The sequence below is a fragment of the Uranotaenia lowii genome, chromosome 2 (assembly GCF_029784155.1).
Source record: "Uranotaenia lowii strain MFRU-FL chromosome 2, ASM2978415v1, whole genome shotgun sequence".
NCBI lineage: Eukaryota > Metazoa > Arthropoda > Insecta > Diptera > Culicidae > Uranotaenia > Uranotaenia lowii.
Window position 1 is genome coordinate 363,593,819 of NC_073692.1, and position 17,493 is coordinate 363,611,311.

Below are 17,493 nucleotides of genomic sequence, written 5' to 3' on the forward strand. Positions count from 1 at the left end.
CAAATTTGTTTCTGCCTAATTGAACTAAAATTTCGCTTCAAACATAAGTTTATACACCAACTCATAATTGTATTTTTTCGCCGAAGTGTGCATTCCTGCTTGGGTTTCTTTCATTTGACGCCCTTTGACGGTCTTTGACATTTCAAAATCAAAACAAAACATCGGTTGTAGTGATCGTGATTGGTTGAAATTAGCATACTGTTTTCCTTGTGTATCTACTGAAAATGAAAATTGAACCAAAAAGAATTAAGTATAAAACCAAGGGTGACAAATTGCGGATGGGATATGTTCTTCAAGTTCCTGTTCCCGGAGGAAAAAAACACCTAGAGCAAAAATGCCCAACAAAATTGCATTACGAAGTCACCCTTTGCAACGAATCTGTCAGCAACAATTATCGCAGAACCTACAGCCAAGCAGAGCGGTCTTATATTCTCCAGGGTTCAGCAATATTACGTACATGTATCCAGGCTTTGCAGATCACAGCCCGTTGGCCGAATTACCTCGTATGCCAAAACCTTCACCGCATTCAAGAAGAATCTTTCGTCTTACATCACAAAGTAAGTTAAAAGTACTTTAGATTGATTTTCCGTTTTGATCATCTTTTCACTTTGACAGCACCGTATAACTACACCTCTGGAGTTCAAACGATGTATCAATATGGAGCTAACCCATACGAAATCCCGGTCTTCGTTTATACAGTTTCTTTTTGCGCAGGCAGTTTTAGCACTTTGTGCATCAAGACGTAAATGTAGGTATTATTTTACTATTCGTCCTCAAGCCTTAAAGTTAAACCCTAGTTTTGTTCATTTTTAGCAATCACTTCTAATGGCCCAGAATTTTTTTCATCGAAGGAAGCAGTTTAGCTACTAAGTTTCGGTAAACCAGAGACATATGCAATCTATTTAAATGAAGGATAGACCAAAGAGTCCATAGTGCTTACCAATGGCCGATATCGGTACAAGTAACTAATGGTAAAAATTCATCATTCTTCATATGAAACCGTAGGTCATACATTTCGTAATAGTGGGCATTGCATAAAAAATGTCACGTCGACAGAAGATTTACTTTAAGTTTACAATAATCGAGTTCCGTATCTTTTAAATATGGACATAAAAGTATATATCTATCTGTTGCTTCCAACAGTGCACTGTACGGCTATTAACCATATATAACTTATAGCTTACCTACGAAAACAAGAGACAGTTCTACTATGTATGAAAAATTATAAAGATAAATGTCTTATTTTATAAGTTTATATAATATAATATTACATTCCATAATTCGTATGCCTTTCTCTAAATAACTTGATGAATAGCAACATTTCAAAACAGTACTCTACTTAGGGTGCTGAGAAAAACATTGTTTTCGTTATTTTACATTCGGTTTTTAAATTGATTCTGAGCGATATGTTCTTTTCATGACCGATATGCCTATGCGTGTAGACCAGCTCGACATACCATTTACTAAACTGAAAATTTCAAAAATTAACATAAATACAAATTTGATAATACATTTTACAGATCATTTGACTCGATGTTAGAATCATTGATACTCTATTCTCGCTGTCTTCACTCCAACGTTTGTTCCCAGGGCAAACGTTGAATTATTTGAAACACATGGTTGGAGACCTTTTTTTATATTGTAATCCTGAATTTTATATTCATGTTCTTAATTGACTTTGAAATATATTTTAACGATCATTGGACTCACAGTTCAAATTAAAAAATCATCATTCAGTTCAAAATAATATTAAAATAACAATATCAGATTCAAATCTGATTTTGGAATTGTAATTCGAAGTTTTGAATTCAAATTCTGGTTTAAGATTCCAAATGTACATATTTCTGATAAAAAATAGAATAATTGAGGCCCTCAGGATCAGAGGGGTGCAAGTGCCAAAATCATCAGTTTTGAGTTAAGTATACCTAACGGTGCAAAACTCAGATTTTTTATAATTTTTTAACACTTGTTTGAGTGAATTAAAAATGCTCGAATTCGAAAAATATATGAGAACCCGAGCTTTTTCCCAACTTTGAAGCGCATTTTCTCGAAACTGTCATTTAGGCACCTCTACCCCTCTGATCCCAAGCGCCTCAATTTGAATTTAGAATTTACCTCTACATATTATAATGTCATGGGGTTAATTCATGAGATTTTATGATTTTATACTAAAATGAACGGGTTTCAAATTACAGATTCTGTTTTTAGAATTATATTTTTGTTTCCTATCTTTTCTAGCTGTAGCTTCAGAATCAGATTCAAATGATTTTCAAATGGTGCAGTCTAATCGAATCCGTTGATAATTTCAATAGATTAATTATTTTTAATTTTGTGTCAATATCAGTTGCCCAATCTATAACAGGTTTTGATGAACGGAGCTTTAAGCTCGCGGGGATAGAGAAGCTACTTTGTACGTCTCGCAAGTCTCAATCAAGCTTTGCAGTCCGGATTTATAATGTTTCGGACAGATATCACATGCTCGCGTATGTCGGCAATGTTGCGGGCAGTAAACTGAAACTGTACAGCGATCACTTATGCAACATGTTGTCATATAGTCTGTAGATCTGTAAATCTCTAGTCTCGTCGGGGTGAATAATGCTCGTTTGCCCCTGGTCCGCTGTATGGCCGAAAATTGCCACTGCTACTCCTTTCCCTAGTTAATACTTACTAGGCTTCGGGTGGCTGGTGGCAATGGTGGTTACAGTTGAGGCTCATTTTTGGTGCGGCCGACGACCGCGCAGTTAGAACAGGTGTGTCTGACTGTGTTGTTGTGGCTTGCTAACAACTCCTAACGGAGGTAAAATAGAAAGCATTAGAATGTTCCAACTGGATGCGGTCCGGGTGGATGCTCAATGGTGCCGTGAAGACGATTGATGCGTGATCACGCTGCCAGGGATTCACAGGTTGATGAGAGTTCAGGATGCCGCGTCACGATTTGACGTGGCTAGGCAGGCTGTCTGCTGGCAGTAAAGAAACGACTGCATGACTCTGATGAAATGCTGGACGACCTAATCCATTTGACCTTTGGATTGAGTTGTGTAGTGTGTGGCGGGAGTTTGATATAATATCATGAGAGAATTATTCTCTAACATTGTTACAACAGAAACAACTTTCTAAGAGCGCAATTTCCATTCAAAGTAACATTTGCATTAGTCGTTGAAATCGTATGTTTTTATAAACTGTTTTATATTTACATACCTACATTTTAAAAATTTCTTTGTACATTGTATACATCATTGAATTGGAAATTCAAAACCGTTTTGTTCATATTACCATTCGATTTTTTTGCTGCATGAACATACAGTTTTATCGGCAGTATGATAAGAGGGTTTGTAATCAGGAACAAAGCTCAGTTTCAAAATTTAATTTCAGATAACAGATTCAGGATTCAGATTTAGAATTTATGTTCAGAATGTAGATTCAGAATAAAATAAAACTTGTTTCCTGCAATTGTTTGCTTCTTACTTCTTACTCTGTTAAAGAATTTAGTTCATATTTACAATTTAGAATCGGGATTGAAAATTCAGAACTCCAATTAGATGCAGACTTATAATTCTAAGTCACAGTTAAAATTCAAAAACCATCCTTCAGTCCCGAATTTATATTAAAATGCATGATTTGAATTCCAAATGCATTTCAGTCATTTAGCATCGGAACTAAAATTTCGATTATCCGAATTCTCCCCCTTTGGCAATTTTTGAAATTTTAAAGTCAATTTTTGACAAAAACAGTTTATAAAAAACACCACTTTGGTTGATTTTCGTGAGCAAAAAGTAGTTTCTCGTATTTCTCGTATCGAATCAAGTACTAGATTTGCCCTTTTGAAATGTTACGCGAGATTTGCAAACAACTTCAATCACCCACTCTTTCAAGCAAAAGCATGAATACATGCTAGAGCGAAAGCTATTTTATTTGGGAAGCAAGAAGGAGATAACACCGAAACAAATCAAGGCATAGAAAATCGCATCGACTTTGAGAAAACGGAGTCTGGCGTGCGGAAAGGAAAATAGAAATAACAAAACAAATCTTGTTAAGTTGGCAGCTCCACCTGCATAACCTAATTAAACAGTTGGTATTTTCTAGCCGTGCTCCACCGATTGGCCACCAGTAACAAGCTGTTCGAAATTGAAAAAAAAAACAGCCAGACAGGCAATTGCCCAAAGTCTACAGAAAAGGGATTGAAACCGTGAGTATTTCTTGGAACCAAACCAGTTATATTTATTCCTGAACGGAAACTCTTTTTCTGACAGGACCCCTTTTTTGATCGGCCTATTTTGAGCTCTCGAGATTCACCAGTGACCTTGTGCACTTCCGGTTCCGATATCCGAGAGGGCAACTCGCCACTTCCCTGTTGGCTGAAAGCACATTCAGACGCCGCTACCTAGTGCTTCGGCGGACAAGCAGCCAACCAAGGAAAGCAAGTTTCGGCGCCCTCTTCCGGAGGACACATGTTCGTGCCGATCTAAAGGGGTGAGTCATTCGAAAACCTTCCGAAGTCCAATAGGGCCACCGCCTTTTATCAGCTGAGGACACATTTGCCGGTTTTTTCGTGTCTACTGGTGGTCAAAGACGTTTTTCGAAGTCCCTTTTGTGGGATTAGCCAACTGCAGGAGGACAGTTTCTTTTCCCTAGGATCGATGCGGTGGTTCGGAGTACGAGAAGGGGTCACCGGTGCGGAAATACCCTCTCAACCGCTTGGCCAACAGATGACAAGGGAATGGAGCACCAGAGAAAGTCCACAAAATGGACAGGAACATCGAACGTCCTTCGGGCGCGCTGAAGTGCGCGGAATTGCAGCTGTTGTCAGCTGTATCACGCGTGCTAAAATTGCATGGTGGTGTCCAGTGTCAATGCATGAAAGCAGTGTGGAGGACTGGATAGGTCTGTCGTACTCAACGGCGGAAGTAACAGCCCACCCGAAGGGATTGTTCGAGGCTCAAGCAAGGTCTGCCAGCACCTAATAAACGCCTGGAAGGTATGCAACCGGAGAGCCGAAGCATCTAAGCAGAACCAAATGTAAGTCGCTAACTTTTATTAATGTTTGGGGAGAAAATGGCACCTATTGATTGAAGTTAATCAACACTTAAGTGGCCCATAGACTACACAAATGGCCTGTACAAATTTGATAATTCCACGACGATTGTTTGATCTATGCTCGCCCACACACTATACAAACATATTTCACGCGAACACAAACGATTGCTGGCGAAAACAGCAACAGCAACAAAAAAAACCCTCTTCACCCCGGCTGGGAGGATGATTTGTACAAAATATTTCGATCCCGACCGATTTTACTCCAACTGCTTGGGCGCTCATTCAAGCAGTGTCATACACTATGCAAATCGTGCTCACAGTGACAAAATTTCATCGAATTTCATCGCATTTGTACAAATGTTGTGTAGTCTGTGGCCCGCTTTATGCTCGCTAAAGCTTGTTGATATTATTTTGTGGCACCGACCAAACCAACCGTTGTTACACATCATTTCTAAATTTTTCAACGTAAACATATATTTATGTCAGCAGTAAAATAAGATGATTTATAATCGGAAGATAAAGATGAACTTAACATTTCATGTAATATTTAATTTGATATAACACTCGGTATGATACATTACATACCGACACAAAATTAGCACATACATTGCCCATATCATGCAATCTCAAAAAGGTTTAATAATTTAGATTTGGGTTTTTAATAACATGAAACCATTTAACATTACATTATCAAGCATGAAATTCAAACTCAATTTAAAGAAACTTATTTTATCGTGTTGTTTCGTGTTTTTCGTTTTCGTGTTCTTTCGCGCAAAATCCAACGGCCGCATTTTTGGATAGAAAAGTGCATCCACGCGATCTGAATCTGATTTGGTCCGTGTATTATCGCAAGGCTTAAACCTGATCAACGAATGTGCATTACGTATCGATTACAAACGGCAGTGGCTGGGGAAACTCGTGCTCCAATTCTACACCACATCAAGCAGTGCATGCTGGACCGCTTCGTCTAAGACTGAGCCATTGGTAACCGGAAGCAAAAAGACCAGTCAACTTTCACTTGCAGTCTTTTTGCTGATACAGTTTAAAACGGTAAGTTTTATTGAATTTTAATCAGCAGTTCTATGCTTAACGTATTCCGAACCGCGGGACAGAAAGATTATACACAGAACATAAAAAGAAAAAAATGCTTTCATGTATTTAGTAAGGTTGAATCAGTCTTAGCTTTTAATGTTTTAACACTTAACAGTAATATTTTTATCACATGTGAAATTAAATCGTCTGAATCAAAGTTATCGGAAGATTTTCTTCAATTCAACCACGGTAAAAGAAAAGCTCAGATTCCGCTATTTCAATCGAAAACGTTTACTGAAAAAGGTAGTAAGTTACTGTTGAAAAACCGGTATCCGAACTTTTCTTATATTGTGGTTGAATTAAAGGGAATTTTTCGATTGCTTTCATCTCAGTAGGCCTAATCACATATTACAACTATGTTCATTATTGATTTATTTTAAGAAGCTTTTTTAAAATTTTATGGCACTTGCTCTGATTATCATGACAGTTAGAAAGAAATCAACTTTAAGGTCGAGAGTTTCCTTCAAATCTCAATCAATTAAGCCAGGTTTTTTAGTTTGTCTGTAATTTGTTATCAGTCTCATACAACAAAACTGATGGCCTCGGTCAATCACGGAGTAGCAACCATTGGCGATGTGGAACACGTTCTACTGAGCCATACCTGCGATTTTGGAATCCTAAATGCATTTAATTTGATAATGATAATCATAATGATAAAATAAAACTTGAATAAAAAATGCTAAATAAATCTAACGAAATTGATCTATTATGATCTATTACTTACAACTATGAAAAAGCATTTCGGGTTCAACGATTTAAGGTGGATGTGAGTAGTCAATCAAGCCAAGCTAAGCTAATTTGTTATCAGTCTCATACAACTTCACCTTTATTGGTCCAGATTAATATTTTATGTAAGGTTTAAAATATTTTGGTGCGTTTACATTACGTCGTTTTGAATAGCTACGTTAAATATATTGTTCCAAACATTTGCAGCTTATTTTAGATACGTCAATTTACAAGGATTTTTAATTACGTCATACAATGATAATTCTTAATCTATCAACCAATATGTTTATTCTTTTAATTTTTTTTCGACAAATATTTCTAATTTGTTTTATGAAGATTGTTTGGAATGGATAGCTTATCGGTGGCTTTATTTTCTAAACAATTGTTAGCTATTTTGTTTATTACAATTTCCAAAAAACTAAAAACGAAGTGAAACTAAAATGGGTGATTAGGAAATTGTAGAGAAATCAATATGTATTTGCAGTTTCAGATTTAGATTCAGTATTCAGATTCAAAATTAGATTTTGGTTTAAGTTTCTTAGGACTTCAAATTCAGAATAAAGATGCAGATTTCAGGTTAGATAAGATTCAGAACTCTTATCCAGATTCAGAAGAAAAGTGATTTTGTTTTGTTTTGCAATTGTTTGCTCAACTTAATATTGTGAAACGGATTCAGAATAAAATTTCTAAATTATATAGATATACAATTCCGAATTGGGATTCGAAATTCAGCATCAATGGAATTCAATTTATATGCAGACTCACAATTCAGAATCACAGTTCAAACTGTTCAAATTTAAAACGTTTTTTCAGATTTTAGATTTGAAAATTAAATTCGCGATTTCAATTTAAGGTTACAGTGTGTAAATACTTATGCAACTATGAAATAGTTAGCCCTTACTTCTCAGTAAGGTATAAAATAAAAATACTCACAAAGGCATTGAATTTTTTACTTCTAGCTCTTGACTTTTCCAAAAATTCTACAACATGACAAGCCCTGGAAAGTATGTCCGTGCCCTTAGATTCAGTTCTTCCTCTGAAAACGATGTTGAAGAACTAATGTCGACCACCAGGTTTGACATGATATCAGAGACAGGTAGCGAATCCGGTAGTCGCATGTTGTAAGTAAAGTTTAAATAAGTTGTTGTTCTTATAATCATATGCAATTATATTCGGCAGAACACGAGTTGATTCTCAATGTTCCAGCTATGGTGAATCTTTCTTTTTGAATAGTGTGTTGGAAACAGTTGAAATTGAGAATCAGGATCCGAGTATTCAGACCAACTCAGAGCATGGGAAATCTGATAGGCATGTATCATCGATTGGTGGAACAGCATCTTTGGAAACACTTTCAAACCGAACACGTCAGGCTTCTCACAACTCCATGGATCGATTTGGAAAATTGCTATTTGACCTTGTTGATGCCTATCGCTATGGACAACAGCATACAACGTCAAATCGAAATGTTGCACTGGAAAAAAGCCGATTGCCTCCGAACCAACCCAGCGAATTTCATCAGACTGAGATACAGCAACAGACCCTCGTAAATGCATCAACCGTGCCTTCACTTATCCGTTGGGACCAAGTTAAGCGTTTTCCAGAAAATATACCTGCTAACAAAATGTGGGAGTCCTGGTGTCGTTTTATCAAAAATTTTACTATGGCCGCATCTCTTGGTAACGCGCATGACCCTACACAACGTGCACAGCTTTTATATATTTCGCTCAGTGAGCAACTGCAAAACATAGTTAACGCTTTCAACCTTATGCCGGACTTGACGACTTTATCTTGTTACAATGATTTCGTCAAAAACATTGAGCGTCACTTGCTTTCAATGACCGACACGACAGCTGCGCATGAGGCGTTTCAAGTTATGCGTCAAGGTAGGAAAGAATCGATGGTGACTTTTTACTCGAGACTTGTCGAGAAAGTACGTTTGTGCGGTTACAATCTTGAGGATCAGCAGAAATTTGTTCGAATACAATTGCTCAAAGGGATGACGAATAGGGAAGTAGCGCGTATGGCGCGGATTTGCGGATACGACATCAATGTTGTCGTTCAAGCCGCAACGCGTGAAGAAGCAGTTAACCTCGATGCAGGTCCTTCTGGAAGTGCGTTTGCAGTGAGCCGAAAACCAATATCCAAGGAAGTTTCTCGATTGAAACGAAGAAGCCTGTTTCAGAGAAGTTCGACTGCTAAAACTATGTCATCTCAAAGCTATTCCAGGGATAATCCCAACTCCGGAAGACGTAGTCGTTGTTCCAGATGTAATTTCATGAATCATCGGAACAAGCAATGTCCTGCCATCAAAGAACAGTGTTTGAAATGTAAAGAATATGGTCACTACGAAAGTGTTTGTCGAGCCGATCGTTTTCGACCAATTTGAGCTTATATCGATAAACAGACTGTAAGACAGAAAAAAAGAAGAGGTATGAACCATGTGTAAATTAAAATCAAATACATATGCACTTTCTTTGCATAACATTAACCTACTACATTACGTCGTTTTTTATAACTAAGTTAAAAGTAATGTTCCAAATATTAACAGCATTTGTTCTGTCAGTTTACAAGGATTTTTTATTTCCGACATTGATTGCTTATAGTGGTTCTTATATTTATTGTTTTACATTAAGTCTGCTGAAGAATTTTATTGATATAACCAATATTAATGAACCAAATTCTTCCCCAGTTCCAAAGGGATCATTCAGAGGACATCTATTTTAGTTAAGTTTCGAAACAACTTATTACCAGGACATCAATGATACTACTTGCTCACTTCGAATTGCAATATGAGATCATGAGTGCTGTTATTCTTTAACAACAACCAATATGTTTATTCTTTGAATTTGTTTTGACAAATATTTTGATTCGTTTCATCATCATTGTTTGGAACGGATAGCTTATCGGTTGCTCTCTTATCTATATTATAGGTTTTTATAAACAAATAATAATTTGATTTCAGTAGATGTACACATTGGTTTCAAAAAATATTGATCAACATTTGAAAGGCAATCGGATTCTAATATATGGACCAATTCCTTGCACATTTATTTTAAATATTTCTTTAGTAAAGATTTTTTTTGCAATGTTCAAAAACACATAAAACTTATTTTTTGCAAATTGTATTTATAAAATATGTTGCAATGTTCTTAGTTTCCTTTAACAAATGTTTTCACGACTACAATGTTTAAGCGTTCAATTCAATTTCATTTTTATATGTTAACAATTTTTTTCAAGAGCTTAATTTTATTTCAGGTGTATGCACAACATGAACACTCTACGTGGCTTTTTGAAAAAGTCAGTATCTGAAACAAAGCCTTCTTTTGAAAAAAAAAGAAGATAAAACTCGAACTGGGCCAGAAACTGATCAAACGAAAATTGATGCGAGCAAACCCAAGAAACGTAGCGTTCGAACTATTAAAAACTCTCTGGATGACAGCAAAAAATCAAACCAAGATTTGAAGACAACTAAAACACCTAAGAAGCAAAAAAGAAATGTTTCAATTGATTCGATTCTTAATGAATTTTTTGAAATTACTTTTATTTATTTATTTATTTATTTATTTATTTAACTATTTATTTATTTATTTAATTATTTATTTATTTATTTATTTATTAATTTATTTATTTATTTATTTATTTATTTATTTATTGATACTTGTAAAGTAAGAAAAAATCCTTATCAATTATTGCAATCGCTTTTCAAAAAGCTGACTAATCTTATTATAAAAACTTAAGTAAAATTATAGCTTATACGCAAGAACAAACATACTAAATGTCTTTTCATCATAAAAAAATCTCTTTGTTGATCAAAACCAATGTTAAGCGTAAAGATGCGAGTTTGAGATGAAATCAAATAAAAATAGCAATAATAACACAAAATCAATATTTTAACACAATTTTCTTTGTTTTTGAGAAAAAAAATCCTTCCAATTACTATGGGAATTCTTTTGGATAGGCTCGTCTATAGGTACATTTACTATTTTTAAATATTTTCATGATTATGTATTGTAGTAAGACAGTAATATACACAAAAAAGGCTTCAAAGACTGGCCTTTCGATTTTTTGTTTCGTAGTCAGGAACAATGATTGCTTATAAATAAATATCATTTTAGGATGTTGTTTCGATGAAGCAAATGATTGAAATGAAAATTTAAACGTGCAATTTGTTTTTGAAGTTCATTTCCATTTTTGAATTTTATTCAACCTATTCGAGATTTTGCGTTTTTTTTTCCAAACACGCGCTAGGAACATTACTGGAAAGGTAACTTGACTTCGTTTATTATAATTTTTTTTTAAATCAAAACTTTTAATTGACTATGAATATGAATGATTTCTTATTTTTACCAATATAAATTTTCTTTTTCATTCAGTAGTTAATTCGAAATAAATCGTAGCTCTGAGTTTATCTTTAAGTTTTTATTGATTGTAATGAAAATTCTTGTTATTTTATAGAACTCGAAAAGGTTTACTGAAGAAGATAGTTTCTATCGAAATTCCGGTATCTGAACGTTTCATTTACCGTGGTTGAATTAAAAGGAATCTTTCGATTGCTTTGATTGAGTCTTAGAAGTCCTTTTTATCATTTATCGTTTGATATTTTCATTTAACAAAAATCATTTACAAGGACGATTTTGGCAAACATCGTGGCCTAAAATGGTTAATCATGAGAATTGTACACCGCATTCAATTCATTATTTATGAAAACAAACATGTTCTGGATCTGTAAGAAAGGCTCTAATCCACTGTTAAGTGTATTAAATCGGGTTTTTTTTAATTGAATCATTCATAGATGATTCCTATTGGTTTTTTTTCTTCTTATTAATGAGAACACTTTCTGATTGTTTTTCACTGATTGGATAATTTCACTCACTGGGTCGAGGTCACTCCTCCGATTTAGACACTACTTTTTAGACGCATGAATGGGAGAGGGTGGTGATTTTTTCAGATATTTCCGCCCTCTTGGGGTTCACTGAACTTTTATCGGGAGTAATTTATACCTTTTCGTGGCTCTAATTCGTCACCATCAGCACAGGGAATGGGTGTGAATTTTATCGGACTCACTTTTTTGGGGAGGATGAGAGATGCCGCTCCCAGACTAGACAGCTTCCGCCAAAGAATTGTGGCAAAAGGTCTAATGTCGCATTTACATCTTCTGCTGGTTCCACTCATGCAACGCATTTCCCATTTCGGGAGCCCCGGGTTCTTCGAGAGCTAATACTATGGGGGACATTTTGAACAATTTGAAAACACACAAATCCCGGATTTTATCCGGGGACGATTTTGCTCCGAAGGACACAATATTATGAGACAACAAAATATGACACCTTCACTTTCTGCTGGCGACACCGCGATTCGATTGCTTTTTTCCGGAACACAACACGTTGGATTTATGGCGTTCTAGAGGACGCCTGCTGAATTGCTTGCGGATTTCCGAAACTACAATTTCATCGGGGAGACCGAAACTTTGTTTTCCACACAATTATAATTAAAATCACAACACGCACCGAGAGCTAACACACGAGAAACGTCGCGTATCCCCAACACGGAATCGTCCACTTGTGACACTTTACAGTTCAGAATGATTGCGACCCGACGAAAGTTTTGCTGGCAGCAGCGATGTAATAAACCTTCACACAATTATTATGCCAGAGCCTGTTTTTGGGTTTGTCGAGGGAATCAAAACGGAAAACCGGAGCGGAGGGGATAAAGTTTATATTCCGCCGTCAAAGAACGTCAAAAAAGAAGATGAAGGAAGGAAATTTCACGCGTTCCTTCTCAATCCCAATGGGAAGATTTTGTCTTTGGTTTTCATTCACACTTGCAGCATTCTGGCGGATCCCGGGACTCTGTTCTGCATGTTTTGCTACCATTATTGTTGCTGTCTCTATCTTTCGCAAGCCGAAGTCGCGCACTGTTTATTTGGGTGCGTGTACAAGTGTAGGTGTGTTAACGCAATTTGACAGCTTTTCGCGAGCATTTCCAGTTGGAAGCGTTCAATGAGAAGTCAAATCCAATTGGAAAGTGTTTGAGTTTACGTTCACATGATAGACCCGTTACTTTTTAGGGCTTGGTTGCCAAAGTTATAGAATTTCGAAATACTTTTTTAGAAAACCTTTTTGAATAATAATGACTTTATATTTTTTTTAAATATCAATAATTAAAATAATTTGTAGCTTAAATATTAATGATAAAAAAGCCAATTTCATGCGTTTGGTTCAGATGGATTTTTTTAATTTAAAAACCCCGAAAAAATGACGCAAGACAAAAAATTAACAATAAATTGATTGTAATATTGATTTTATATCCTGATGTGAAATAACAAAATTTATAAGTGAAATTTTAATTTATAAGTCAAAGAATCGTTTATAAACGATAAATTACCTATTTTGGCAACAAAAATTCCTTTAAAAAAACGAGTATTGTAACGAGTTGCGTACACAATTTTATGCAAATTCGGGAAATTTCCTTCAAAACCCATTAATTGAGCTGCTAGAAGCAAATCTCGAAAAATGTGTCCGAAAAATTGATGATAAAGTAGATCTTCGACTAGACTTCTGCAACTAAGTTAAGTTCACTTTTTAACACCGAATTGCAAAAAATATAATTTTAATAACAAAAATTTTGACGGTTGGCACCACTTTTTCAACGGGAAACGCGAACAGACACACGTCAAAAGTGTACGAGTATCAGAAATAACGGTTCGAAACGGTGGGTGTTAACGCAAGTGAGGACACATAGAAGGTTTGAGTTTAAGGTGGCGTTATATGCTATGACTGCTATGAACGGTGTTATTTCACTCGGGCGTTATTGCAATTGAAAAAAATGATGAACATCAAATCTTTAAAAAGGAACCTCTGCTGAAAATCAGTTAGTTGAATTCAAAATCCGAATAAAAGTTTTGAATTGCACTGAAGATGCTGCGAAGAGAACATACACGCCTAACTCATTCATCCCTTTTCGTCCGATCCGGCTCTCCATTCTGTTCAAGCTGCAACTCACAAAACATCATCATAGTAACACATTAGGGTGGCTCTTATTTTCCAACTTCGTTGAAACCTATCTGCCATCCCAATCCCCAATATTGATCCAATCGAAGATGAAAAAAAAATCTGACACAGTTTTAGCTCATTCGGATAACTCTAAGGCGACCTTAAAAGACCATTAAAATTTTATGGAACTTAGATCAAATTTGTATGAAAAAAAAAATGAAAAAGAGTGTTAAACCACACAAACTTTAGTGCGTCTAAATTTTAACAATTTTAAATTGAAAACAACTTTGTAGAACATTTTGAAGCATTTTGACGCACATGAAAAAAAAACTTCCGAAATTTAAGTGTTGCCTTTTCTTTTTTTCTTCCTGTTACCTTTCCATTGATTTTATATGTAAAATCAATGGAAAAGGTAACAGGAAAATCAGAATAATATTTAACCACTTCTATAAATTGTTTGATATCTTCGATATTGTCTTTTTGTTTTATAATATTGCGAATATTGGTAAACCTTTTAGAATTAAAAAACTATAGTGCTGCCAGATATTAAATATTACTGTTAGATAAGAAACAATTCTTCTTCTTCTGTTGAAAACTTATCTAAAATAATAATTGGTGCTGCGAATGATGCGATTCCTAAAACAACTGATAATACTTCGTCAAAGTTTGCATACTGGTTGTCAGATCATATAGGCGATCTAATAAAACAAAAGAAAAAAACACTTAAGAAACTTCGAATGGTAGTCCTTCTTGGATATTAGCTTATGATGCATTTCGCAAGGCTCGTTATGAAGCAAAAAAAAGCTGTTGAGAAAGCGAAAAAGGTTTTTTGGGAAGCATTTGCTGCTTCATTTAGCCCTTCGACAACCATTTCCACTATTTGGGAAAATTTTTCGAAGCTCACTGGTCGTAAATCAATCCGAAATTGTCGAATCCTTTGCTTCGAAGTTTGAACAGAATTTCATATTCGCCGATGATGTTCTAGAGACTCATTCAGAAATAGAAGGATTATCTATAACATATATAGAAGCAAATCCAAGACTGTGATTTTTCAATGGAAGAATTATTATTTGCCCTAAATTGTGTGAGAGGCAAATCAGTCGGACCTGATAATATTCCCTATGAAATGCTCCAACATCTTCCTCTTGCCGCAAAATGTCTAGTGCTAGAAATTTTCAATAACCAATGGCAGCTTGGACATTTTCCTGAATCTTTTCCGATACATAAACCTGGACAACCTTTTGGAACATTAACCAGTTTACGTCCGATTTCTCTTACATCTTGCCTTAGTAAGATATATGAAAGGATGATAGACCGTCGAATCCGAAATTACATTGAAGAAAACCAATTACTTCATGAAAATCAGCATTTCGTAAAGGATTTGGCACAAAAACTTATTTTAGTACTTTGACCGATATAATAGCTGCTCACAGGCAAAAAGGATTATGCACTGCGATAGTCCAGCTAGATTTAGAGAAGGCTTATGATCGTAATTGGCATCCAGCAATCATAAATGCAGCCAGACTTGTGAAATTGGGACAAAGATCTATTGGAGTTATACTCAACTTTCTAAAAACCAGAATATTTCGTGTCAAATCTAGACGGAAACCGATGCACGGTAATGGTCCTCATCGATTTCTCCCTGGCCTTTCCCTTTAGAAGCGTTTTTCGGGCATTCTGAGCTTAATTTGGGATCACAACTTTAAAATGCGATTTCTGGCCTTTAGAAGCCGTTTTTCGGGATTCTGAGCTTAATTTGGGATCACAACTTTAAAATGCGATTTCTGGCCTTTAGAAGCGTTTTTTCGACATTCTGAGCGTAATTTGGGATCACAACTTTAAAATGCGATTTCTGGCCTTTAGAAGCGTTTTTCGGGCATTCTGAGCTTAATTTGGGATCACAACTTTAAAATGCGATTTCTGGCCTTTAGAAGCCGTTTTTCGGGATTCTGAGCTTAATTTGGGATCACAACTTTAAAATGCGATTTCTGGCCTTTAGAAGCGTTTTTTCGACATTCTGAGCGTAATTTGGGATCACAACTTTAAAATGCGATTTCTGGCCTTTAGAAGCGCTTTTTCGACATTCTGAGCGTAATTTGGGATCATAACTTTAAAATGCGATTTCTGGCCTTTAGAAGCGTTTTTCGGGCATTCTGAGCTTAATTTGGGATCACAACTTTAAAATGCGATTTCTGGCCTTTAGAAGCGTTTTTCGGGCATTCTGAGCTTAATTTGGGATCACAACTTTAAAATGCGATTTCTGGCCTTTAGAAGCGTTTTTCGGGCATTCTGAGCTTAATTTGGGATCACAACTTTAAAGTGCGATTTCTGGCCTTTAGAAGCGTTTTTCGGGCATTCTGAGCTTAATTTGGGATCACAACTTTAAAATGCGATTTCTGGCCTTTAGAAGCCGTTTTTCGGGATTCTGAGCTTAATTTGGGATCACAACTTTAAAATGCGATTTCTGGCCTTTAGAAGCGTTTTTCGGGCATTCTGAGCTTAATTTGGGATCACAACTTTAAAATGCGATTTCTGGCCTTTAGAAGCGTTTTTCGGGCATTCTGAGCTTAATTTGGGATCACAACTTTAAAATGCGATTTCTGGCCTTTAGAAACGTTTTTCGGGCATTCTGAGCTTAATTTGGGATCACAACTTTAAAATGCGATTTCTGGCCTTTAGAAACGTTTTTCGGGCATTCTGAGCTTAATTTGGGATCACAACTTTAAAATGCGATTTCTGGCCTTTAGAAGCGTTTTTCGGGCATTCTGAGCTTAATTTGGGATCACAACTTTAAAATGCGATTTCTGGCCTTTAGAAGCCGTTTTTCGGGCATTCTGAGCTTAATTTGGGATCACAACTTTAAAATGCGATTTCTGGCCTTTAGAAGCCGTTTTTCGGGATTCTGAGCTTAATTTGGGATCACAACTTTAAAATGCGATTTCTGGCCTTTAGAAGCGTTTTTTCGACATTCTGAGCGTAATTTGGGATCACAACTTTAAAATGCGATTTCTGGCCTTTGGAAGCGTTTTTCGGGCATTCTGAGCTTAATTTGGGATCACAACTTTAAAATGCGATTTCTGGCCTTTAGAAACGTTTTTCGGGCATTCTGAGCTTAATTTGGGATCACAACTTTAAAATGCGATTTCTGGCCTTTAGAAGCGTTTTTCGGGCATTCTGAGCTTAATTTGGGATCACAACTTTAAAATGCGATTTCTGGCCTTTAGAAGCCGTTTTTCGGGCATTCTGAGCTTAATTTGGGATCACAACTTTAAAATGCGATTTCTGGCCTTTAGAAGCCGTTTTTCGGGATTCTGAGCTTAATTTGGGATCACAACTTTAAAATGCGATTTCTGGCCTTTAGAAGCGTTTTTTCGACATTCTGAGCGTAATTTGGGATCACAACTTTAAAATGCGATTTCTGGCCTTTAGAAGCGTTTTTCGGGCATTCTGAGCTTAATTTGGGATCACAACTTTAAAATGCGATTTCTGGCCTTTAGAAACGTTTTTCGGGCATTCTGAGCTTAATTTGGGATCACAACTTTAAAATGCGATTTCTGGCCTTTAGAAGCGTTTTTTCGACATTCTGAGCGTAATTTGGGATCACAACTTTAAAATGCGATTTCTGGCCTTTAGAAGCGTTTTTCGGGCA

The 17,493-nt window shown here is 35.9% G+C and overlaps 1 long non-coding RNA gene across 1 annotated transcript; it reads left to right on the forward strand.

The window, feature by feature from the left end:
* The first annotated feature begins 285 nt into the window (after positions 1-285).
* On the forward strand, positions 286-1,151 carry LOC129740910 (uncharacterized). Its single transcript, XR_008736383.1, has 3 exons — positions 286-557; positions 616-748; positions 814-1,151. It is a non-coding gene; the product is annotated as an uncharacterized LOC129740910 (long non-coding RNA).
* The last annotated feature ends 16,342 nt before the right edge of the window (positions 1,152-17,493 follow it).